The sequence below is a fragment of the Podarcis liolepis genome (assembly GCF_965112155.1).
Source record: "Podarcis liolepis genome assembly, chromosome: 7".
Lineage (NCBI taxonomy): Eukaryota > Metazoa > Chordata > Lepidosauria > Squamata > Lacertidae > Podarcis > Podarcis liolepis.
Window position 1 is genome coordinate 34,824,474 of NC_139561.1, and position 19,168 is coordinate 34,843,641.

General features: G+C 43.9%; 1 long non-coding RNA gene across 1 annotated transcript in view; it reads left to right on the forward strand.

The window, feature by feature from the left end:
• Positions 1-19,168, forward strand: part of LOC310711698 — a 264,847-nt gene that overhangs the window by 200,231 nt on the left and 45,448 nt on the right. The gene's annotated exons all lie outside the window — the stretch shown is intronic.

A 19,168-nucleotide genomic window follows, 5' to 3' on the forward strand; every position in this document is an offset into this window, starting at 1 on the left:
TAACACTGCCGCCCCTTTTTTCCCTAGTGAATGCTGGGAATTGTAGTTCTGGGCAGGGGCGGATTAAAGGCTTTTTAGAGGTGAAAAGCTGATTGTGTTTCCCCAACCTCCGCATATATAATTCAAAATAAAAACAAGCTAATTAAGCCCAAATCGCATAATGTGCATTATTTTTATAGGGGTGTGTGTGTATGTCATATAATTTTGCATATCACGTTTACACACACAGAGTATATGCCTATGTGTGTGTGTATTCGAGGAAAAACAAATCCAGTACGCATAACTCAGAAAAACTTATCAATAATAAAAACTTGGATCTGAATTCCTTGCATTATTTTGATCTACATTAGTAGGACGCCCCTTAGTTTATTGAAAGAGAACAGGAAAAAATGGGGAAAGGGTGTGCAGCGGAGTACAAAGAAGTCTAACGAAGTTCCCAGGATGACACCATTGAGGCTTAACAAAAATCACATGTAAAATTCTTAGTAATAATGATAATCCCCTCCACCCTCTGTTTTTGTTCCCCTGTATCTCTATTGGTAGAGAATTCCACAGGATTGGGCTGATGGCAAAAGGCTTGGTTCGGGGGTTTTTTTTTGTCAAGGAGCCTCATCAGCAACTCTGGAAATGACCAGTAACACTCCTGCCGATTATCTCTGTGATCAAGCTGGGATGCCCCTGAAGTATCCTGGACCTAAGTTGTTTAGGGCTTTGTAAACTCATACAAGGAGCTTGAACCTGTCTCAGTAGTAGAGGGACAGCCATTGCAGCTGGCATCACATGTTCTCAACCAGAAGCTCCCCTTCGCAGTCTGGCTGCTGCATTCTGCACCAGCTGGAGTTTCTGAACCAGACACATTGCAGTAATTTGTGCACAGGCAATGTGCGGGCCAAGTGGATTGTTCACAATAATAGTGACAAATACAGTAACTGGCCCCTAGGGATGTGAGAAGGCACTGTTTTCCAACCCGTTCTGGTTCATCTATTATTTGTGTAATCAAGCCCTACTGACCACAAATGCCAATGCTCTTGAAATTATGTAAATTCGGTTGTCATTGCATTATTACACCCCATTCATTTCAATGGCAAGGAAACACAGTGCAAAATGGGGACACACACACACACAAACACGTAATAAATTATGTATCCTTTGGAAACCAAAAGCAGAAGCAACAAAATTGAATATGGAGGGTGTCTGCTGGATTACTTTCCACTCCAGACATGGGACAGATAAATGAACGCTGGCAATTTGTGCTCCTGTTTCCATCGGAATTCTCCAGCATCCCTACTGGCCACAAATGCTGATGCTCTTGAAGAATAATTTCATGGGGTCTAGAATGGGGTTGGACAACTCAATAACATTCCTGGCAAGTAGCACCTTAGAGACCAATTAAGTTTGTTCTTGGTATACTGGACAATTTTTTAATTTTTATATAGTGGTACCTCGGGTTAGGGGTGCGCTCCCGCTGCTCGGTCCCAGCGCCTGCCAACCTAGCAGTTCGAAAGCACCCCCGGGTGCAAGTAGATAAATAGGTACCGGCTGGCCCCCGGCCTATAGATGTGAGATGGGCGCACAAACCCCAGAGTCTGTCAAGACTGGCCCGTTCGGGCAGGGGTACCTTACCTCGGGTTAAGTACTTAATTCGTTCTGGAGGTCCGTTCTTAACCTGAAACTGTTCTTAACCTGAAGCACCACTTTAGCTTATGGGGCCTCCCACTGCTGCCACACCACTAGAGCACGATTTCTGTCCTCATCCTGAAGCAAAGTTCTTAACCTGAAGCACTATTTCTGGGTTAGCAGAGTCTGTAACCTGAAGCGTATGTAACCTGAAGCATATGTAACCCGAGGTACCACTGTGTATATTTTGACTGCGTCAGACCAACACGGCTACCTACCTGAATCTAGATCCCTGGCAAAGCAGCATCCCCATTGCTGTCTCTCAGCATCACCTACCTCACAGGGTTGTTGTGTATCTATAATGGAGGAGCCATGCACACTACCTTCAGCTTCCTAAAGGTCCTATTGCAAGTCAAGCTCCCCATCACAACTTCTGAAGAAGAGGCTATGAAGAAGAAGAACTAAGGATCCACGTCAGCTTACAGTATATGGTCCTTGTGGGTTAACTGATCCCAAGAGGTTTAAGGCCTTAAAGATCAAAAGCAGCACTTTGAGTTGTACCCATAAGCTATTTTCAAACATTTGGGAGATTTAGGCATGTGCTTTCCTCAAACTTTATACTTAAATGCTGTGATAGTAAGCAACAAAAGGGACTTCCGGTCGGTGCCAGCGCTTAATGGCGGTCCTAGCTCCGAGCTCCGGAGAAGGACTGCTTCGCAAGTTCGGGTCTTACCCGCTACGGCAAGCGGGGGACCCTTAAAATCCCAGGCGCTGAAGCCTGAGAACAAGGAGACTCGGTGGGCACCTTTGCGCCCCCCGGTACCGTGAAAGAGCCTTTTTAAAGGCTACGGATCGACATCGGGAGAGAGCGCGGTGCTGAGAGTCGCTACCCAGCCTGCGAAGTGAAGCCGCGTCGCCATAAGCGGAGAGCGCCGATTCCTTCCTGAAAAGAAAATTTGGACTGACTTCCCGTGAGTAAGAGCTGAAAAATAATCGGGACCCTTTAAATTTTAAAAATTGGGCTAAAAACGGGGGAGATTTAAACAAAGGAAGTCTGCCTCCCCCCGACTGCATGAAAGCGAAAGCAACGGAGCTCTAAACTTGCATCCGTTTAAACCCGCTCTTTGATCAGCTAAACCGGACATTTAGACCTTTGATCTCCCCTCTAGCTAGCAGGGCAGAGGGGAGGTGAATTTGATCAATAACTGCATGATCTATTGGAAGTAAAAAACCTCTGCTGTCTCACCCATCTGAAAGCATGAAATGGTCTGCCTTCTTAGCACACTGAACTGACTCTTCCCTGTGAAGTGATACTTTGATACAAAGTTTCCACAGTGCCTGGCTACTGTATAATACAAGAAGAAACAGCATAAACTGGGCAACTGTGGTAATTTGAAGTTACAAGTTCTTAGTAACATTGACTTTGACTGTGTTAATCTCCTTTTTTACATCTTGGACAGTCTCCTTTGTTTTCGTATTTGGAAATTTTGCTCTATGGCCATTTTGATTTGCTCCCTCTAGAGGATAAAGTAAAGTCCGGCACGGCCTAAGACAGTGGAATTTTCCAAGGGAGAATAAATCCCGTGGGAATTGACCTTGACATGAGTGGCTCACAAGAAGAGATAGTTACAAGAGCCAAGACCAAGCAACAACAACAACAACAGCTGCAGCAGCAACAGGTAAAGAAAAGAGGCTCAATCTCAGGCGCAACAGCCGGATCAGCAGGAACAACAGGACAAGACAAAGGAGCAGCCGTCTCTATGGAAGCTGTGACAGACGCCCTGCTCAAGATAAACCAAACTCTGGAGTCTTTGACAAAACAGACTTCAGAGAACACACTAAAATTAACAGAAATTTCAGCAAGATTAAACCAGAATACAGAATCTATAAATAAATTGGTGGAGGAAAACGCCACCACGCGCCAAATTGCGGAAGATGCCAAAGCCACTGCGGGAGAGACACAGGAGAAATTAGAGCCGATTGCCAAGAAGGTCTATGAGCATGATGCAACTTTGGCCTTGTGGGAGTTACAGAGGAAAGAGAGAAACTTAAAATTAAGACTGATTCCGGAGAATGAAAGAGACAACCTTGTGGAATATTTGACACGGGAGTTTGCGGATTGCTGGGACCTTGAGGAAGACGAATTCAAAATTACGACTGCCTTTAGATTGGGTAAAAAGCAAGACAGAAAGACCCCGAGAGACTGCTTGATCACACTCAGATCCAAGGAGGAAAGAGACAAAATACTAGGACTACACTTTGAAAAGGCCTTGCAAATCGGAAATTCAGCTGTACAGATCTTCAAAGACATCCCAAAATACATTCTGGACTTAAGAAACTTCTACAAGGACTTAGCTCTTTTGCTAAAGAAAAATTCTATCCGCTTCAGGTGGGAATTCCCACAAGGACTGTCATTTGACTACAAGGCAAAGAAGGTGAAAATAAAGACAATTCAAGATAAAGACAAATTTTTGGCAAGATACCAGGAGGACCTACAGAAGGGGACTGTGGACGTACTTGCAGAACAGAGGAGAGCACTGGATATCCTGAATCTCTCGATTGGACAAAAACCACCACCATCAGAAGAAGAGCAACAACTTGGAGCTGTTGGAGGAGCCTCAGGAAAATAGCAAGATGGCTCTGCAATTCCTTAGTTGGAACTGTAATGGGCTCAATGGGCCTTTGAAGAGAAGACAAGTATTTCATATATTGAATAGAGAACAACTGGACTTGATATGCCTACAAGAAACTCACATAACCAGAGCCCACAGGAGATTACTTATAAATAAAAGGCTAGGACAAGAATTTATTTCATCAGACAAAGTTAAGAAGAGAGGAGTTGTAATATATGTGAAGGAGAAATGGGCTCCAAAAATGATATTCAAGGACGAACAAGGGAGATATCTGGCAGTGGAGATACAAATACAAGGAGAAAAACTTCTAGTGGTTGGAATTTATGCACCAAATGAAGGCAAATCTGACTTCTTTAAGAGACTCCATGAAACCCTCACTGACTATCTGGATTACAATATGATAATCATGGGAGACATGAATGGCGTGGTCTCCACCAACATGGACAAGGCACAAAGACTAACAGTTAGCAAGGAAGGGAGACTCCCTAAGACTTTTTTCGAAATGACAGAAAATATGGACTTGATAGACATATGGAGAACAAGGAACCCTCTGGAGAGAGAGGGAACTTTCTTCTCCCAAGCAATGATGACCTGGACCAGAATCGATCAAATCTGGGTTACTAGTGGAATGGCCCCAAAGATTAAGAAAGTGGAAATCTGCCCAAAAACTTGCTCCGACCATAACGCCGTGAAGATGGAGATGAAACTCACAATAACTGGTCAATTTAGATGGAGAATGAATGACACCCTCTTTCGAGATAAGGAGATTCTCACGAAGGCCCAAAAGACCCTAAAAGACTATTTTGAAATAAATTTGAGGACCGACGTGGAGAAAAGAGTGATCTGGGACGCAAGTAAAGCGGTTATGAGAGGATTTTTGATTCAACAAAATTCTATAAAGAGGAAAAAACAAAATGAGAAAAAAGAGAAGATTTTGGAAATGATAAAGGAAGGAGAGAGAAAATTAAGAACAAAACCAAAATCTCAGGACATTTTAAGAGAGATCAAGTTATATCAAACACAATATATGGAATTGATGAACCAAGAGATTGAATGGAAGATAAAGCAAATGAAGCAAAAGACTTTTGAATCAGCAAATAAATGTGGCAAACTTTTGGCATGGCAACTGAAGAAAAGGCAGAAACTAAATACAGTTACAAGCCTAGAGGTGGATGGAAAGAATATATCTAAACCTAATGAAATTAGAAATTGCTTTTTAAGTTATTTCAAAAAACTCTACACTCAAGGCCCGCAAAATGAAGAAGATATAGACAAATTCCTTGGAAAATATGGATTACAAAACATCTCTCATCAAAGTAAGATGGACTTGAACCAGAGAATCTCAGAACAAGAGATAGAGGCTGCCATTCAGAATATGCAACTGGGCAAATCTCCGGGACCAGATGGACTGACTTCCAGATACTACAAATCGCTGAAGGAATGGCTGACTCAACCACTAAGAGAAGTTTGTAATGAGATCCTTGAGGGAAAAAGGGCACCTGAATCGTGGAAAGAGGCATATATTTCACTCATACCAAAGTCAGAGACTGAAAAGACCCAACTCAAGAACTACCGCCCAATATCACTCCTTAATGTGGATTACAAAATTTTTGCAGACATTTTGGCAAAAAGATTTAAAAGAGTCTTGATGGAGAAGATTCATAAGGACCAAGCAGGTTTTCTCCCTAAAAGACACCTGGCAGACAATGTAAGGAATGTAATAGACATTCTGGAAAAGCTAGAGGTGAATATAAACACTAAAGCAGTATTGACTTTTGTGGACGCGGAGAAAGCCTTTGACAATATTTCTTGGAGTTTTATGAGGAAGAATCTTCATGGGATGGGGGTAGGCCAGGGTTTTGAGAATGGTATGGCTGCAATATATTCTGAACAAAAAGCTAAACTGATTGTAAACAATGTTGTGACTGAGGAACTTAAGATAGAAAAAGGAACACGACAGGGGTGCCCGATTTCCCCATTACTTTTTATTTCAGTTCTGGAGGTGTTGCTGAACATGATAAGAAATGACCAGCAGGTCAAAGGTGTGCAGGTCGGAGCTAAACATTATAAGTTAAGAGCGTTTGCAGATGACCTAGTATTGACTTTGCAAGAGCCAAACACTAGTACGAAAAAGGTTTTAGAAATAATACAACAGTTTGGCCAGGTAGCTGGATTTAAGTTGAACAAGCAAAAAACTAAAGTTTTAGGGAAAAACTTAACAGATATGGAAAAGGAGAAATTTCAAGAGGAAACAGGTTTGACTGTGGTAAAGAAGGTGAAATACCTAGGGGTTTACTTAACATCTAAGAATGTGAATTTGTATAAGGACAACTATGAAAAATGTTGGTCAGAAATTAAAAAAGATCTAGAAATATGGTCAAATTTGAAATTGTCAATGTTAGGCCGAATTGCAGTAATTAAAATGAATGTATTGCCTAGAATGTTATTTTTGTTTCAGACCTTGCAGATTCTTGACAAGATGGAATGTTTTAAGAGGTGGCACAAAGACATTTCGAAATTTGTCTGGCAGGGCAAAAAGCCCCGAATTAAATTTAAGATATTGACAGATGTTAAAGAAAGAGGGGGTTTTGCCCTGCCGGACCTAAAATTGTACTATGAGGCAGCAGCTTTTTGCTGGCTGAAAGAATGGATGCTCCTCGAGAACACGGACATCTTGGATCTGGAAGGTTTTAATAATGCTTTTGGTTGGCATGCATATCTTTGGTATGATAAAGTTAACAGTGCCTTTAAAAATCATATTGTTAGAAAAGCATTGTTTAATGTTTGGATAAGATATAAAGATCTATTGGAAAATAAAACCCCTAGATGGGTGTCACCAGTGGAGGCTAAAGCAGTGAAGAAACTCAATATGGAGGTCGGATGGCCGAAGTATTGGGAAATTTTAGAACAGGATGGAGATAAGTTCAAACTACAAAGTCAGGAGAAATTGAAGCATAAAGTAGAAAATTGGTTCCAATATCGTCAAATAATGGAATTTTTTAAACAGGACAGGAAAATCGGTTTCCAGGTGGAAAAATCAAAATTAGAAACCGAACTGTTAGAACCCAATACTAAGAATTTATCTAGAATGTACAACTTGCTGTTGAAATGGAACACACAGGATGAAACAGTTAAATCGGCTATGATTAAGTGGGCTCAGGATGTTGGACATAACATTATGTCAGCTGACTGGGAATGGTTATGGAACACCGGTATTAAATTTACGGCATGTAATGCCTTAAAGGAAAACATCATGAAAATGGTATACAGGTGGTACATGACCCCAGTCAAGCTGGCAAAAATCTATCATTTGCCCGATAATAAATGTTGGAAGTGTAAAGAGACTGAAGGTACCTTTTATCACCTTTGGTGGACATGCCCGAAGATTAAGGCCTTCTGGGAAATGATCTACAATGAAATGAAAAAGGTACTTAAATGTACCTTTCCTAAAAAACCAGAGGCCTTTCTCTTGGGCATTGTCGGCCAATTGGTGACAAAGAAAGATAGAATTTTTTTTATGTATGCCACAACAGCAGCAAGAATACTCATCGCAAAGTATTGGAAGACACAAGATTTACCCACTGTGGAAGAATGGCAGATGAAAGTGATGGACTATATGACACTGGCCGAGATGACAGGCAGAATCCGTGACCAACGAAAAGAGACGGTGGAAGAAGAGTGGAAAAAATTTAAAAGCTATCTTAAGGACTACTATAAACTTAATGAATGCTAAAATGTTGTGGTTTCCAGAAGCAAAAGGGTACAGGGATACAAGGCTAGACTATAAAAGAGGACTAAGATGATAGAGATTGGAAAGTAACAATTGGGAGTTGCTAGTTGAATTATGGACATTGGGATGCAGAGAGGGGGGGGTATGGGGAAGTCCAAGAAAAGAGGTTTATGAAAATATGTTTGAAATTATACGTGTAGGTTTGTCATTTTTAGTGTTTGTTTGTTTTTCTTTAAAATGTTGTAAAATCAATAAAAATTTTATAAAAAAAAAAAAAAAAGATAGTAAGCAACAAAAGGGCAAGGTCTTTGTAACACAGGACTTGGTTTGTCTTAGGTAATTATCACTTAAAAAATAAATAAACCCAGAGGGAACATCACATGAACAAATGATAGTGATATATTTTGTGGCTACGTTATTCTGGCAGAAAGGGCAACTTTTCAAAGTATGTGATGTTCATTAAGTTAAGGGACTTCTGTAAGGGATATAATAAAAGGGCCTGTATAACCTGCAGCCATAAGGGATATAATGCTCCCTGTCTCCCTCTCCCCTCTCTCTTTCTCTCACAAATTCCCAAGGTACTGTATTTTTCGCTCCATAAGACGCACCTTTTTCGCTCCATAAGACGTAAGGGGAAATGTCTGTGCATCTTATGGAGCGAATGTGTGGTCCCTGGAGCCAAATTGCCCAGGGGCAGGCAAAAAGCAGATTGTGCTTTTTTTTTTTTTAGAAAGAGGGAAGGGGGTGTTGAAACAAAGCCGCTGAGCAGCTTATCAGCAAGCGATGGAGAGGGGAGATAAGGGACTCTAGCGATAAAGGAGGCTGCCTGGGAGGGGGGAGGTAAAGACAGAGAACTTGCAAGGAGAGGAGAGAAGATTAAAGCAACGAGGAGAGAAATTAGGAGAAAAGGAGGAGCAAAAAACTGCTCCAGCTAAGGAAATGATATACCACTACTTTGTAAAATATGCATGAACATGGATGCATGTGTGTCTTTTATATGCCACTTTTCCTCCAAGGTGCTCAAAGCAGTGTACATAGCTCATCTACAGTATTTTATCCCCACAAGAGCTGTGTGAGGTAGGTTAGAGTGAGAGACAATGAGTGCCCCAGATCTCACAGGAAACTTCATAGATTAGCAAGGGTTTTGAACCCTGGTCTTCCAGGTCTTAGTCTGACACTCTAAGCCAGTATATCACACTGGCTCTCTCTGTGTGATTGTGTGTGTGTTTGTATAATATCATCCAACAGCACTTCATGTAAGATGGGTCTGGATCCCTTTAAGGATTTCGTTAATCGCAAAAATAATACATACATAACTGTGATTAACAAACAGAACATTTAAAAAAATTTAGGTTGCAAAATGCTTCAGCTTTCACCTTCATCAGCTTCTCCAATAAAAATGTTTGTGTGTGATTGTTGTTGTTTAGTCGTTTAGTCCTGTCCGACTCTTCGTGACACCTGGATCAGAGCACGCCAGGCACTCCTGTCTTCCACTGCCTCCCGCAGTTTGGTCAGACTCATGTTTGTAGCTTCGAGAACACTGTCCAACCATCTCGTCCTCTGTCGTCCGCTTCTCCTTGTGCCCTCCCTCTTTCCCAACATCAGGGTCTTTTCCAGGGAGTCTTCTCTTCTCATGAGGCGGCCAAAGTATTGGAGCCTCAGCTTCACGACCTGTCCTTCCAGTGAGCACTCAGGGCTGATTTCCTTAAGAATGGATAGGTTTGATCTTCTTGCAGTCCATGGGACTCTCCAGACTCTCCTCCAGCACCATAATTCAAAAGCATCAATTCTTCGGCGATCAGTCTTCTTTATGGTCCAGCTCTCACTTCCATACATCACTACTGGGAAAACCATAGCTTTTACTATATGGACCTTTGTTGGCAAGGTGATGTCTCTGCTTTTTAAGATGTTGGCTAGGTTTGTCATTGCTTTTCTCCCAAGAAGCAGGCATCTTTTAATTTTGTGGCTGCTGTCACCATCTGCAGTGTTCACGGAGTCCAAGAAAGTAAAATCTCTCACTGCCTCCATTTCTTCCCCTTCTATTCGCCAGGAGGTGATGGGACCAGTGGCCATCATCTTCGTTTTTTTGATGTTGAGCTTCAGACCATATTTTGCGCTCTCCTCTTTCACCCTCATTAAAAGATTCGTTAATTCCTCCTCACTTTCTGCCATCAAGGTTGTGTCATCCGCATATCTGAGGTTGTTGATATTTCTTCCGGCGATCTTAATTCCGGCTTGGGATTCATCCAGCCCAGCCTTTCGCAATTACATACATACATACATGATTACATACATGCAAACACATACATCACTAAATCTTACTAAACCTTGGTGTTCTGTTGGGTTTGGCATTCTCTGGGCTTGCAGGGGGCTGTTTTAGAAATCCAGAAAAACACTGCAGCTTAGAATCCCCCCCCCATCCTGCCTCCGAGTTGTATTTCTTCCAGGCAGGTTTCTGCCTGCATGGTGGTGGCAGCCTTTGGTAATTCCTTTTTGGAGAACCTGGAGAGAAAAGGGGACTCCATGTACTGCATGTACATTCCCCATAGGGCTCTGGAAAAAGATGAAGAGCAAAGTCCCTATATGCTTTAATTGGAAAGGATGTCCAATTTTTTACTTATAGTGACTGCAAGAACCAAGGTAAAAGAAAAGTAAGAGGCCTCCTATGTGCTTTTTAATGATGTTCTCTGTTTCCAGGGAAGGGTGAGGGTGGACACAATTTTATCCTTTGACTCAGCTGGCAATGAAAGACAGTAAAATTCATTTTTAAAGGTCACACAGTTGATATGTCTCCTCCGATATTAACATCGTTTGGTTCTTAGATCCGTCTGCTCTTTATTCTTCAGTGGTGGGCAGACGGGAGAGGATCAAATGTCGTGTGGGTCAGAGAGGGGTCTGTCAGGAGGTTGAAGAGATAAAATGGGTGACATTTGGCAATTGGCACTGGCAGGAGCAGGTCAAGGAACTGACTTTTTGCATGAGGCAAGATGGACTCATCACTGAGGCAAGGCCTTCAGGTGGGCCCTTGGGGATGCAGTTCAGGGGCAGCAGCAAATACATGAGAGTTTTGCTCAAACTGTGCTGCTGTCGCTAGAAGCTGCTTAATCACATTGACTCCAGGAACAGTGATGGAGTAGGTAAGCGAAGGGGTTGAAGTGAGTTCAAGAGATGTGTCTAGTCAGAAACTCCCCTTCCCTTTCTGGGTAGAGGCAGATTTAAGGCATTGTCACCCGTTCCCCTGCACTGGCTATAACAACCAGTGGGGTCATTCCATGACAGATCCCCACACCTTTACAATGTCTGTGCTAGGCTCAACCTTTGGGATTGTTGAAATGTATACAACAAAAATTAATTTAGCCCAACGCGACTCAAATTAGGCCTAGGTAAAGGTAAGGGGACCCCTGACCATTAGGTCCAGTCGTGACCGACTCTGGGGTTGTGGCGCTCATCTCACTTTATTGGCCGAGGGAGCCGGCGTACAGCTTCCGGGTCATGTGGCCAGCATGACTAAGCCACTTCTGGCAAAGCAGAGCAGTGCACGGAAACACCATTTACCTTCCCACCGGAGTGGTACCTATTTATCTACTTGCACTTTGACGTGCTTTCAAACTGCTAGGGTGGCAGGTGTTGGGATACTGCCAGGGAGACAAAGTCCATCATGGCCCCACGTCGCCTCCGGATGTCCATTCCCGTGAACAGGAAATGCGCAGACTCTGTGACTCACAAAGCCTGCTCCCTTTTAAGGTGGAACGGCAGGAGCAGGGACCGAGCAACGGGAGCTCACCCCATCACGGGGATTAGAACCGCCGACCTTCTGATCAACAAGTCCTAGGCTCTGTGGTTTGACCCACAGCGTAGGCCTACTAGGCCCCAAATTTTGAAGCAATGTGGGCTAATGCTGCTCTGGCATTAGGAGTCCTGAAGCTTTGTTAGTTTCATAGTAGGTCCATTCCTGGCCCTGCGTGATTTGCTGACATGCAGATTGGAAAGGAAGCTGTATAGCCACCCTGAAACTTTTGCAGACCCAAGCCAGCCCTAAAGGTGGGGGGAACAGTATTAAATAGTAGTGATAGCAGGATCCTATATAACTGCCCTGATACCATCATGAGCACGAATCATCGTGATCTGCAATTAAAAGGATGCCCGGAGGGGACACCTGCTAGATAGACTTTCAGTCTCTGTCTAATCTAGCAAGGCTCTCCTGAAGTTCTTCTCTGATACATGTCGCCAGCTTTTCCTCGATGTTGGCAGCAGAGGGCGCTTTTGCTTGCTAAAGTTTCCCCCTTATTTCGAGGAGGGAAACCGAAGAAATTGCAAGGTTAGCAAGAAGAAGGCTGTACAAAAGATGAAAAATGATCGCCACTGTAAATGTTGACATGCTTTCCATTTTTCAGATTGCATTAAAAGTGGCTATTCCCTTTCAGCTCAGGACAGAGAACCCATGCTTTTTACGTAGAACAAGGGTGGGCCACCTTTCTCAGTCTGAGGAACACATCCCCTTGCTGTCAATTTTCTGGGGGCCACATTCCAGTGTGGGTGGAGCTGGTGGCAAAAGTGGGTGGAGCAACAGAGGTGATGCTTCCCTTTGTATGGTAGGTTACATTTCAGCCATGCAATTTAAGGTTTTCATATTCCCACTCACCCCACCTCTCTATCCATCCAAGCAAGCAAGCAAGCAAGCAAGTAGGAGGCATCATTTTTTACATGTTATTTATTAGATTCCCATTTTCTCTTCCCTCCAAGGAGCCCAAGGTGGCAGCACATATAGTTTTCTTGCTCCCCATTCTGTCCCCATCAATCCCTCTTGCCAGGGAGCTCTAGGAATTGTAACTCTGGCAAGCAAACAAGGCTCTCTGTTTTGGCTTTCCCACGGGAAAGAAAAGTGGATTATAAATACTAAGTGGAAATAGACTGAAACTGCAAAGGGGTCTCTTTAATTCTTCTAAACCTTGCCATTAGCATCTGGTGCATTTCTTTATAGGCTAACGTGGGTTAAAAAAGCAACCCAACTTTAATTTTTCTTAAAGAAGGTGATTTTTAAGGCAAATGTTGCTGATGTGGTCTAGTTAAGCGTTATGTATTGCTTTTGCTTTCTGCAGTTTGTCCAGGGACAGTCTTCGGGGGCCGAGAGACCAGAGCATGCGAACTGCCTGCTGGCATCTCAGTGCATCCTTGGTAAATGCACGATCAATCTTGCTGCATGCTGGACAGCAGGAGCAAAGGAGGGCACCATATGGTGGAATGCAAGGACCATATGGCTCTTTCCAAGGCTAAACTTGCTCCTGATGGAAACAGGTGTGACTCTCCTTGAAACTGCAGAGTTGTGATTGCGGAAGCCAGAGGCAAACACCGCACTCTGGCACGCTGAGTAAACCTGTGTTAAATCAGGATGCAACCCGGATGAGTGAGTGGAGTATCTCATCAGCATGTCCTTGAAGTATACCTGGTGAATGGATTCTGAATAACAAAGCTTGCTAGGATGCTTTTATGAGTTTAATAATATTACTACTACTAATAATAATAATTTTCATTTAGAGAAAATGAGTGTATGTTTTTTGCACGTTTCCACACATTTATTTTAATTTATTAATAAATTTGTATCCTTCCCAAAGGATCAGAAAAGGACCATCAAAATGATCAAGGGGTTAGAGTGAGTCCTCTATGAGAAAAGGTAGCAGGGTTTGGGGTGTTTTAGCTTAGAGAAAAGGCATGTAAGAAGTGGCATGATAAAAGTTTATAAAATTATGCACGGCATGGGGAAAGAAATGTCTCCCCCTCTCTTGAAATGAGAACTCGCAGACATCCAGTGAAGCTAAATGTTTGGAGATTCAAGATGGACAAAAGGAAATACTTTCCCCCACTCATCCCAAAGTTAAATTTTGGAACTCACTTCTGCAGGATGCAGTGATGACCACCAACCCAGATGGGTTTAAAAGAGCATTTGACAAATTCATGGAGGAGCAGACTAATGCTTCTGAATACCCTTTGCTGGAAACCACAGGAGGGGAAAGTGTTCTTATGCTCGGGTTCTGCTTGAGCGTTCCCAACAGGCATCTGGGTAGCCACTTCGAGAACAGGATGCTGGACTAGATGGGTCTGTGGCCTGATCCAGCAGAAGCTTCTTTCATTCTTATTATTCGTTTAGCAATTGGCAAAGCAAAGCAAAAGCAATTTGCCATGTTTTCATGTGGAGGAAATAGCCAGGAAGCCCAACTAAAAACTACATGGAAGGAATGAGGTGAAGACTTCTGGAAGCTGAATCGTTCTAATGAAGAGGCAGAGGACATGCAGTGGCACTTGTAGTAGAAAGCCAGAGGATGATCAAGTCAGATTAGTCTGCAGACAATAATGCCTGCCTACATGGCAGAAAGTGAGGAGGAATTAAAGAACCTTTTATTGAGGGTGAAAGAGGAGAGCGCAAAATATGGTCTGAAACTCAACATCAAAAAAACAAAGATCATGGCCACTGGTCCCATTACCTCCTAGCAAATAGAAGGGGAAGAAATGGAGGCAGTGAGAGATTTTACTTTCTTGGGCTCTATGATCACTTTAGATGATGACAGCAGCCACGAAATTAAAAGACGCCTGCTTCTTGGGAGAAAAGCAATGACAAACCTAGACAGCATCTTAAAAAGTAGAGACATCACCTTGCCGACAAAGGTCCGTATATTAAAGCCATGGTTTTCCCAGTAGTGATGTATGGAAGTGAAAGCTGGACCATAAAGAAGGCTGATCGCCGAAGAATTGATGCTTTTGAATTATGGTGCTAGAGGAGACTCTTGAGAGTCCCATGGACTGCAAGAAGATCAAACCTATCCATTCTTCAGGAAATCAGCCCTGAGTGCTCACTGGAAGGACAGATCCTGAAGCTGAGGCTCCAATACTTTGGCCACCTCATGAGAAGAGAAGACTCCCTGGAAAAGACCCTGATGTTGGGAAAGAGGGAGGGCATAAAGAGAAGGGAACGACAGAGGACGAGATGGTTGGACAGTGTTCTCGAAGCTACCAGCATCAGTTTGACCAAACTGCAGGAGGCAGTGGAAGACAGAGGTGCCTGGCGTGCTTTGGTCCATGGGGTCACGAAGAGTCGGACACGACTAAACAACTAAACAACAACAACATTACTAACGCTTCCAGTGTAATAGGTATATTTGCCAAGTGTGGGAGGGACCAAAGCTCAGTGGTAGATCACATGCGCTGCATGCAGAAGGTCCAAAATGCAACCCTCAGCATCTCAAGCGAGAAGGAAAAAGAAAAGCGTGCAAAAGATCTCTGCTTAAGACCCTGGCAAGCTACTGCCAAACAGAGCAGGCAAACCTTTGCACTCAGTCAGAGTGTAAGACCAGGTCACACATATATGTACCACTAGTTCACACAAGCTATTTGCACTAGTTCTCCCCTACCTCAGTGTTTCCCAACCTTTTTTGGGCAAAGGCACACTTGTTTCATGAAAAAAATCTCGAGGCACACCACCATTACAGCCCCGTGACGTCAGCGCGCAGCGTCACGCCGGGAGGGACGCACGAAAGTGTAAGTTTCAATTTTTTCCCCTCCCCCTTGCCTTCCTTCTGTGCCAACCGCCAAAAAGCCAAGAAAAAAGCCAAGACTTTAGGGCAGCAGGTCGACACGGAAGAAGCTCCTACCTAAGGACAGGTGCGACGGCCGTGTCCTCTTCTGCCACACTTGGCAGCCCTGCCTCACGGTCGTGACTCCCACCCTGATTTCTCCCCGCAGGTCGAGCGGCACAGGCAGCCCAATGTGTCCAGCCCAGACACAAGCCCCGCTTCCCCACTCTAGATCCTGAATGCGACCAAGTGCTCTGGACTCCCGAGCAGGGTGGGAAAGAGGACTCGCATCTGGTAGCCTCCGGGCTCCTCGCCTGCTCGAGGGATGGCATTTAGGCAAGCTGACGGCCGTCGCCATCGCTGCCCCCTCATGCGAGTGGACCTGCCCGGAGTGGTGGGCCGGGGGAGGCTCGCTCTCTGTGGGGATGTGGCCCGCACGCGCGGCCCCGCTTCCTCCTGCCCAGGGCTGAGCTCCTTACCCGCGATCTCGGTCTCGCGCACACAGATCCCACTTATTCCGAAGCTCGCGCCACTAGCCGGGGCTCTCACACCGTGCCAGGGCGAGGCGGCGCGGCCCACTGACGTCATCGTGGCTCGCCGCCGCCCTCGACTTCCCTGTTCCCTCCCCTCCCTCGGGTCGCCGTGGTTACCGAGGACTGCAAGCTGCTCGGGCGAGCGTGGGGCATTAAGTGGGAGAAGGAAAATTAAAATTAAAACTCGCCTGAAGGCCGCCTCTCCGGATATGAAGCTATCTTTCGAATTTTTTAATTTTTCCCGCGGCACACCAGGCAACATCTCGCGGCACACCAGTGTGCCGCGGAACAGTGGTTGGGAAACACTGCCCTACCTAGATGTTTAGGTTTTCCTATAGGAAAGTATCCCCACACACAAGACACACAGAAAGGATTGAAATTGAAGCAATTCTGTAGCACTGCAAGACTATGATTAGAAAATCAAGTGCTAGTTTTTAGGGTTTTCAAAAGCTTTCTTTTCCTTTTAAGAAAATGAACTATTGGAGTGAAATGCAAGGAATACAAACAGAACCAGAGACAACAATAAGAAACATATAAGCACAGCCAGAATCCTGAGTGTAGTTCAGTAAAAGAAAAGTGTTGTACATGAGTTTATTAAGACAGCCACATTTCATGTTGTACCATAGAAAGGGAGTCCTGTATATCTGAGTCTGAAGTATATGAGATAAACTTCCCCCCAGAACTGCACAGAACTGTTGTTGATTTTCTGTACCTTTTGAGATACTTAGTTTATGAGATTCCCCCCCTTCCAAGCAATAACTAAAGTTCTCATATTTTTGTACCAGAGGGAGAGCTGCAGATCTTGTCATGATTTCCGTTTCTGGGCTACAGAAATCATAGCACCTGCTAGCATCCAAGTTAAAACTTCCTTAGAGTGAAAGTGTTTCATTTGATCATCCCAAAGCCATAATAAAGCAAGCTGCAGTGAAACGGGGATGGGCTGTTTGAGGATATTAGACTTTTCCTCACAGACCACAGCAAAGGGGGTTTCTTAAGCAGTTGAAATATATTTTCCCCAAAGGGAGTAAAAAAGTCTTATCAGTAAGTTCACTGGCCAGCAACTTAAAACAAAAAAGTTATTTGATAGAAGTGCACTTAAAAGAACGTCTCACCCCTTATATACCCAACTGATCACATTCACTGCTGTCTGCAGGTGAGGGCCTCTTGCAGATACCATCTTATAAGGCGTTCCATTCTGCACCATAAAGGAATTGTGCCTTGAGTGTGGTGGTCTCAACCATTAGGAATTCCCTGTTTTAAAACATTAGACAGGCACTGTCTCTTCTGTGTTCTACTGTAGACCTCCCTTCCTCTTCTGACATGCCCTTTAAACAGAGCTCCTGCCCAGTCTGCATATGTATTGTAACTTTGTTTTTAGACGTTTTCCAGACTTTTTCTTGTTTTGTTCATTGTTGTTTGCCACCCTGGGCTACTTTCTTTTGTTTTTATTTGCATTTTCAAAAACAGGAACGGAGAACATATTTAACCCCCCTCCCCTCCCCTCCCCCTGTCCCACTTACAACTTCATACCAAATACAGCATGTATACATATACCATACGGCTTCCCTTCCACACTTTTCCTGGTTCCTTTTGCTTTTCTACTACTCCGCGTAATCCACATCTTTTTCATCATCCAATTTGTTATCTGCTGGATACTCTGCTGGATTTACACAAGACCTGCTAAGCCATGTATTTGTCTACACTGGTTCTTGAAATAGTAAATAAACATTATCCATCCCTCCTTATATTCCTTCTCTTTGTTTTCTCTTATCCTGTTTGTCAGACCAGCTGGTTCAGCATATTCGAACATTTTACCCTGCCATTCCTCCTTAGTGGGTACTTGCTCCACTTTTATGCCAAAAAGGTTCTAGCTGCGGTGGTGGCATATAGTAGTAAACTCTTTTGTTTTGGAAGGACCTCTGTTGTTACCATCCCCAAGAGGAAAATTTCAGGTGTTTTAGAGGAAGTTTTTAAAAGTATCTTTTAAAATTCATTATATATCTTTTCCCAATATTCCTTAATTATTTTACAGGACCACCACCCTGGGTTACTTTGGGAGGAAGAACATACAAACCTAAGAAGAGCAGTGCAGGATCAGGCCAGTGGCCCATCTAGTCCAGCATCCTGTTTTCACAGTGGCCAACCAGGTGCCCCAAAGCCAATGAAAACAAGGTTGAGTGATGCCTTGCAATTTTATTATATAGTAAGACATAATAGAATAAAATAACCTGGAAGATAGTTCAACCTTTTAGAATATAAACTAGGCTGCTAAGAGCTAGTAGCTTACCTGCAGTTTAAATCTGAGGAGAAAAGAGGACCTGATCTGGATTGGGACTGCAGGGCAAAGGCATAAAGCCCCTTAATCTTCACGTCCCACATCCATGGCATCCTGATCCAAACTGGGGAGAGGCACACCTTCTATTTCCTTTTAAAGAAAGGAATTCACACAATTTCTCAGTACACGGATGGCTTTGTGTCTTGGCAGAGCAAAGGGGACATTGATGCTGGTCAGGAGCAAACCAGTTGTGGATGACTTCAGCGTTGTGGATTTAACTCTCAGTCCTCCCTGACAGCCTTTGTGTTCACAGCTAGCCGGTTTCCCCCATGCACTTCGAGGGCTATTCACCACCGAAATGAGCCCGGGAGCCTATACTGCTCCATTTATAATTATGAGTGTGCCAGGCACAATATTTGCAAGATGTGAAGCACACGGAACAATAACTTCTCCCCGTGGAGTTCATTATCTTGATGGTGCAGCACATCCCCCCTGTACGCTGCTCAGCGTTCCTGGGAGTGCGCGAGTAAAACAAACGCAATAAAGGAAGGGAGCAATAAAGGAAGCCTCCGCTACAAAAATACACCAGGATGCTTGGGAATGTCTGTTATTGGCACTGCTGAAAAATTGTGGGGCTAAATTATTACATTGCCAGTAAGATAAGGATGGGACATGGGTGGCACTGTGGTCTAAACCACTGAGCCTAGGACTTGCCGATCAGAAGGTTGGCGGTTCGAATCCCCATGATGGGGTGAGCTTCCATTGCTCGGTCCCTGCTCCTGCCAACCTAGCAGTTTGAAAGCACGTCAAAATGC